Genomic DNA, 7,350 nt, shown 5'->3' on the forward strand with positions numbered 1-7,350 from the left:
CGTGCAGAGCAAAGAGCGTATGGAATTCAGAGCGTCGAGAAGGGTAACCTCCCATTGCCTGGGGCCCAGTCCTCTTGATTTCAACGCCAGAGTTACGGCTTTCCAAATGACTGCGTTATACCGTTCCACCTGCCCATTACCCTGTGGGTTGTAACCCGTCGTTCGACTAGTTGCTATGCCGTGCTCTAATAGGAACTGTTTTAGCCCGGCCGACATGAAACACGGCCCTCTGTCTGAATGTATGTACGAAGGTTTCCCAAACATAGCGAAGAGGTCAGAGAGACATTTCACGACAGTGCCCGAGGTCATATCCGAGCACGGAAATGCGAAAGGGAACCTTGAATATTCATCAACAACAGTGAATATGTATCTGTTGTCTGTCTTGGTCGGCAGGGGCCCTTTGAAGTCGATATTTAGTCTCTCGAAGGGAGAAGTGGCCTTGATCAATCTGCCAGATGCCGCGCCATAGAATCTGGGTTTGAGTTAAGCACAAACAGGGCATGAAGCATTCATTTGTTTAATATCTTCGATAGAATAGGGAAGGTTTTGTCTGCGCACGAAATGTGCCATTCTGGTTACCCCTGGGTGGCAAAGAGACACATGGAGGTCTTGCAAAGCCCGACTGATTGTCGCCGAACAGTAGACCCGAGAGAAGGTATCTGCAGCAGGGTTTTCCCTCCCGGGCCGGTAAACAATGTCGTAACTATAGCAAGCTAGGTCTATCCGCCATCTCATAATTTTTTCATTCTTAATTTTCCCGTTATTTTTCCCATCAAACATGAATGCAACGGATCGCTGGTCCGTGACGAGCGTGAAGTGGTTTCCCAGTAAATAGTGTCTCCATTTACGTAGGGCTTTGACAATAGCGTATGCTTCCTTCTATATTGCTGAGTGTCTCTGCTCGCTTCCAGAGAGAGTTCTAGAGAAGAACGCGACGGGTCGCCCAGACTGATTGAGCGTCACAGCTATCGCGTGATCAGAAGCATCCGTTTCCACCACGAAGGGCACCGAGCTGTCGATCGATAATACCACGGAATTACTGATATCATCTTTGAGGCTGTGGAAAGCTTTTACAACAGCGGCATCTGGTGGGAAGTTTTTGCAATGCACTAGGGGATGTATTTTCTCGGAGTATTGGGAGATCCATCTAGCGTAGTAAGCGAACATGCCGATCACCCGACGCAATGACTGCAGGTCCTGAGGTGGGGGTAGCTCACGAAGTGGGCGCAATCGTTCAGGATCGGGCTTAATCGTGCCGTCGACTATTGTGTAGCCGAGAAGGTCAATTGACCTTGCCGAGAATACGCATTTCTCGTAGTTGAGGGTCAGATTATATTTTCTAGCAATGCTCAAGAATCTGTCCAGATTCATATCATGTTCCCCCCGATCCTTACCGCACACCGTGACATTGTCCACGTAAACGAAAGTGTCTTTGAGGTTTTCATCTAAGATGATGTCGTCCATAACTCGTTGGAAGCAAGCTACTCCATTCGTGACACCGAACGGAATCCTCCTGAATTGGTAGAGGCGTCTACCTACCTGGAACGCGGTGTAAGGTTTGTCTTCCTCTCGGATGGGAATTTGATGATATGCGCTTCGCAAATCGATGGTGCTGAATATTTTATAATTGGCCACGCGTTCGACCATCTCGTCTATGCGCGGCAAAGGGTAGGCATCGAGTTGGGTGAAACGATTGACCGTTTGAGAGTAATCGACAACCATTCGTTTCTTATGGTTCTGGTTGGCGGTGACCAACACCTGTGCGCGCCATGGCGAATCGCTCGGTTCTATAATTCCTTCTTCCAGTAATCGCTTGGTCTCTGAAGTGATGAAGTTCATATCAGCAGTGGTATATCGTCGCGATTTGATCGCTATCGGTTTACAGACCGGCGACAAGTTAGCAAACAGCAGGGGGGACGTTACCTCTGCGGTGGTCAGAGCATTTAAAATTAGACGAGGTTTGCTTCCTCCAAAGGGTATTTCGACGCTCGTGTGCTGCTTGAGGACATTATGACCCAGAATTACATTTGCGCATAAATCACGAAGCTCCAGTACCCTTACATCCCGATGCGTGTACCCTTTTACGTCCAATTCAACATTGCAGTACTCTCGTACGCGGGACTGTAGTGATGTGGCGGCCATGCATACCGTATTGTCTGTCGGGTGGATCTTCCATTTCCTGCCCTTCGCTAGCGAGCTGTTGACGAAACTCTCAGAGCTACCGGTATCAATCAGAGCTTCAGCCATATGCCCGTTAATTCGTACGTTGATGATAGCCTTGGATAGATTCCCCGGTGAGGCTGCAGTTAGTTTCTTTTGTGAGTAGAGAGCCGCAGAAGTGGGTTTATTTCTCCTTAGAGTAGATTTACATACCCTGGCATAATGCCCTTTCTTGTCACAATTCATGCATGTGGCATCTCTGGCGGGGCATTTGTGGCGGAGGTGTCTTTTGTACCCACAAAAGAAGCATTTACCAACCGAAGTAGTTGCTGAGGAGTTTGACGAGGTCTGGGTATCCGATTCCTCGGGTTTTTCTCCATCCTCTGTGTCAGGGGTGCCCTGTGGGGTTCCTTGAGTTTCCACCGTAGCGGCGTGAATTAGCAGCATCGGTGTCCCAAATGACTCAGATTGCTGCTGAGCCGTATCCATCGCTCGAGCCTGGTCGGCTACCTTTTCAAGAGTGGGTTGCGCTTTCTCCAGTAAGCGTTGCCGTATGTGGGCTGACCTGAGCCCTTGGATGAATGCTTCTCTGGTCGCTTCATCTTGGTGTTCCTCGGCGGTTACGGCCCGGAAACTGCAGTCTTTTCCCAACTGCCTCAGAGCTTGCAGGAACTGATCGATGGTCTCCCCGGCTACTTGCTTGCGTGTGTTGAGAAGATGTCGTATGTACACCTCGTTCTTGCGCTTCACGTTGATCGCTGCATCGTTGGTGTCACACTCCGAGAAGAGCCTGAATACACTGGGCGAGACATGATTCACAAGGGCGGCCAATTTGTCGGCTTCCTCTTCGATGATGGTCAGATAGTGTGAGAAGGAACGGTACCAATGCGACCATTTCATTTCCGAGTCAGTCGCGTTTGGGTCAGCGTTGAACCTCTCCGGTTTGTAGATCTTGTCCATCGTTGGTTGAGAGAGCCGAGAAAACCAAATGGAATAAATTGAAATGAAAGCGAGAGAAGAACCTTCAGAGTGTAGGCTTTATTCCATTTGATTGAAGCCGCTTCTACGGGCACATCAGGGAATACAGGTGCAGCTAGGAGTACACAAGCAGCAATGTATACATGTGCAATTAATCACCGCAAAATAAATCAGCATAAGCACGGAGTCCGATATACTCTCAATTCTCACCATTCAACGAGCACCAAGTGAACCGCCGCCGTAAATGACAATGCCCCTGGGACAATCACCCCGTCCGTGCGGAGACTTGGCTTTATCTATCCCGTGCTCGAGCCGCGCGACATGTGATCACACGTCACGACCTTCAATTCACCACAGTTTTGCCTCGTTTGCAGATTTCTCTCTTTCCAGGAAAATGGTCATCTCCTCTCACAACTCCAGCACATGGTGGAGGACCTTAGTGTGGAGCAACCACCACACTCCAGTGTGGAACATAAGCACGGTGAAGTTGGTGCCCATTTCTTCACACAAAACTTTTAAAATCCTGGAGTTCGTTGCACTGCCTCATATGTGGTTACCTACTTTAACTACGTCTGAAAACATGTTCAGGAAACCAGGAAGAAGTGTCTTCACGGCCAAAGCATTACGATGAATCATGCGACGCGTACATTGGACGTGGAGGACAATCCTTTCTACAAATGCTCAGAATCCAGAATCAACTCCCATCATTGACGATGCTCCATCGGTGTATATCCCAACTAGCTTTGTCCACAGCTTGCTTCGTGAAGAAGTTCCCCAACGCTGAGAAGTTGCGAGACTTCGTGAAGAAGTTGCAACCTGGTATTGGCTTAGTGGTTAGGGTGGTGGCTTGGGTTCCTAGGGTTCTGAGTTCAAGACCCATTGGCCGCTGAATTAACATGAGGGGCTTGACTCAGCCTATCATCCTTCTGAGGTTGGTGAAGTGAGTACCAGCGTAGCAGCCAAAAGGCTGCACACTAAGGGAAGGGGTATTGACAGATTTATTAAATCTGGTATTGGTGTGGAGCAGGCATGATAGGCCAAACGGCCTCCTCCTGCACCTTAATTCCTTGTAAATGTTGAACACATCTGGTGTGGCAAGGGGCTCAGAGGACAAATACCCCCCTTCATCGAGTCATCTTTTGAGGAGCGGACGAAGATGAGCAACTGTGCACAAGAGGAAATGTCTGTTGATTCGTACAACTACCACAAAAAGAAGGGACTGGCTTTCACATCTGCGACTTACTTGGTCCAAAATGTCCTGGCTCGTATGGCAAATGTGACTGATCAGTGTCGGTCGATAGTGCGATCTGCTTCTCTCTTGCGATTCTTCCTCTCCAAGTTACAGGTTTCATTGTTTGAATATCAAACATGGTTCGATCAGATTTTCAATGACTGTGCAAGCTTTTTTTGCATTTCGCAATTCGCAACCCGAGCCCATTTCAGAAGTCGCTCCTTCCTTTAGAAGAATTCAATGTCTTTTCCTACAAACCCTGCGTGGCTTCGCTTGAAGTGGTCCCTCAATTTGCTGGCTTAATGCTTCCAGTAGTCAGGACCTTGGAGCACAGAACACGTATTGAGGCGTTTCAACCGATTTGTTCATAATAGTGGTAAACCCCCACTGCAAAAAAGGCCTCTAGTCCGAGTGTTGGCCAGAAAAGCGTGCATTAGGGTCCACGCAATGTTTTTCTGCATTTTTGTGATCACCAGACCATCTGAATGAATATTCCGATTGATGCCACTCTGGCACCCTTGAGCATTTTTGTAGAAATCCATTAATATGCAAATTAGCGGTGGCCATTGTCGAAATTGCTATTTTTCTTAAGATCTCCAAAAGTAAGCATCCAAATAGCCTGGTAGAGGTGTCTACACCCATATTTTTAGGGTCACTGGTCATGATAAACCCACCAAAAATTTAACATTTAAATTTAGCTCATTAATATGCAAATTAGCAGTTGCCATTATTAAAATAATTTTTCTTAATATCTCCAGAAGTAAGAATCCAAACAGCCTGGTTGAGGTGTCCAAACCCATGTTTTTAGGGTCACTGGTCATGATAAACCTACTTAAAATTTAATAACACATAAATTTAGCTCATTAATATGCAAATTAGCAGTCACCATTATCAAAATAACAATTTTTCTTAATATCTCCAGAATTAAGCATCCAAATAGCCTGGTTGAGGTGTGCAAACCCATGTTTTTAGGGTCACTGGTCACGATAAACCCACTTACAATTTGATAACATTGAAATTTAGCTCATTAATATGCAAATTAGCATAACCCAACCCCCTGAATTTATCCACGCCGATCGGCGTTTTTGCAGTACAGTTATACAACAACAACAAAACTGTTTGAAAATAACTTGCGCAGAGCCGTTTATCCCCAGTACAATTGTGAAGAGATGGCTGACCTCAGAAGATCAACAGCATGAACTGTTTTTGATCAAGTAAGTTGAGGCTTGTAATGTAATGAAAGAAACATGGAGAACTGAATTTTCAGTAAGAGTAATGTCTTCTGATACAGTAGAATGATTGATGTTATTTACAAGCAAGTTTTTTATTTATTATTTAACATGATCTGTCTGAAAGCAACTGTGTATTTTATTGATTTTTAAAAGTACACAGGGTGGAACCTGTTTCCTGAGAATTTTTTAAAATACGAACAAAGAAATTAAATGTTTAATGATGTTTATAATTACTTCTATTGTTACAGGTTGAGGCTCCATCACCATGGGAGACTGTTTCTTCAGTCCCCTGCGATGCAACTAAAGCATGAGTCACATTTGCTCTACGGCTAGGATACGGCGGCCATACCCCCTCCCCCCACTGAATTGACAGAAACGTGCGGCGGCCGCAGAGTTTCTGAGGTGGCCTCAGGGTGGCCCTACGCCGTATGGCTATCTTTTACAGGCCGTAGGGGTCTCCATGGAATTAAAGCGCGGAGTTATAACTTTTTTTCATTTCTAGGTTGGCCGTAGCAATTTGACAAGCCGTAGCCATGACGTAGATGTGTTCCACGTCGACCGTACGTTTGGCGTATGGTGGGCTTGCATTATTCGTGCGGCTGCCATAGGCTCTTATCAATGAAAAATGAATTTTGCCAACCCCCAAAAAATTACGGCGGCCGCACTATTTCCACGGTCGCCGTAGGGTAGCCCTAAGGCGTCCCTGTGTTCACCATATGGTGGCCTTGCAGTCTGTGTGACTACCTGCGGGCAACGCAGGGTCGACGCACGGTTCCCCTATGCCCGCCGTGTGTCCTACGTACGGCCTCCGTGGCAGTCTGCGTCGACCGTGTGTCTACCGTGCACTACCGCTAGAGATCGGAGTATAGGTGTTTGCCACACACATCATCACATTTCATATTATGTATTATTATAGCATATTATACAGTTTATACAGCACATATATAATATTATCATATTATACAGCACATCTCTATATAACCTGGTCCACAATCTATATGACAGATATGAGATATGATATACAAATGAAAAAGAACTGGTATATATACCCACTCGGTACCGTCCGTCTGGCCGCACGTTCGCCTTAGGGCCCCCTGCAGTCGCCTTGCGGGCACCTTGAGGCTACCTTGCATCTGCCTTGAAAATTATATGGCCACCGCATGGACGCCCTAAGGTCACCGTGCGACATCAAATCAAAGACAGTACGGCACCCCCACGTTTTCGGTCTCCACAATTTCTAAATACCCCGTGCGGCTCCCCGAAAAATAAAAAAAACATATGTGACTGATACATTGTGTGACTGGGGAAATATTGCGGTCACCCTATAATTGCTAGTGGCCGTAGATTTTGTAGACCCTACGGCCGCTGAGCCAAATGTGACAAGCATAAAGCTGGAAAACCTCTGGTAACAGTTGGTCCAGACAGAGTGCGAAGTATCATCTGGTCAAGCCAAGCAAGACAAGATGGTATACATGAAGAGCTTGAACAGAGATTACAGGCAGACAAATCTATCGAGCTCAAATGCCATGGAGACTGTGTGTCAACGTACACATCACGCTCACACATAGAAAGACACTTGAAACGAATGAGTAATGTCTGTTTTGAAGATGCTTCAACAAGCAAAAGAAGCCGCCGTTCAAAGACGACAGTATTTGACTTTAAAGACCATTGCATTTTTTGCGGAGAAAAGTGCATCATGGACTTTGATAAGAAGAATCCTAATCGTTGGCGGTGAGTTCTCCTTTGTAG

The 7,350-nt window shown here is 46.4% G+C and overlaps 1 long non-coding RNA gene across 1 annotated transcript; it reads right to left on the reverse strand.

The window, feature by feature from the left end:
- Positions 1-3,183: 3,183 nt before the first annotated feature.
- Positions 3,184-7,104, reverse strand: LOC147008760 (uncharacterized). Its single transcript, XR_015053247.1, has 2 exons — positions 3,349-7,104; positions 3,184-3,223 (listed from the first exon to the last, which is right to left on the reverse strand). It is a non-coding gene; the product is annotated as an uncharacterized LOC147008760 (long non-coding RNA).
- Between the last annotated feature and the right edge of the window lie 246 nt (positions 7,105-7,350).

The sequence above is a fragment of the Eptatretus burgeri genome, chromosome 18 (assembly GCF_056783735.1).
Source record: "Eptatretus burgeri isolate ZD-2024b chromosome 18, Ebu_testis_v1, whole genome shotgun sequence".
Lineage (NCBI taxonomy): Eukaryota > Metazoa > Chordata > Myxini > Myxiniformes > Myxinidae > Eptatretus > Eptatretus burgeri.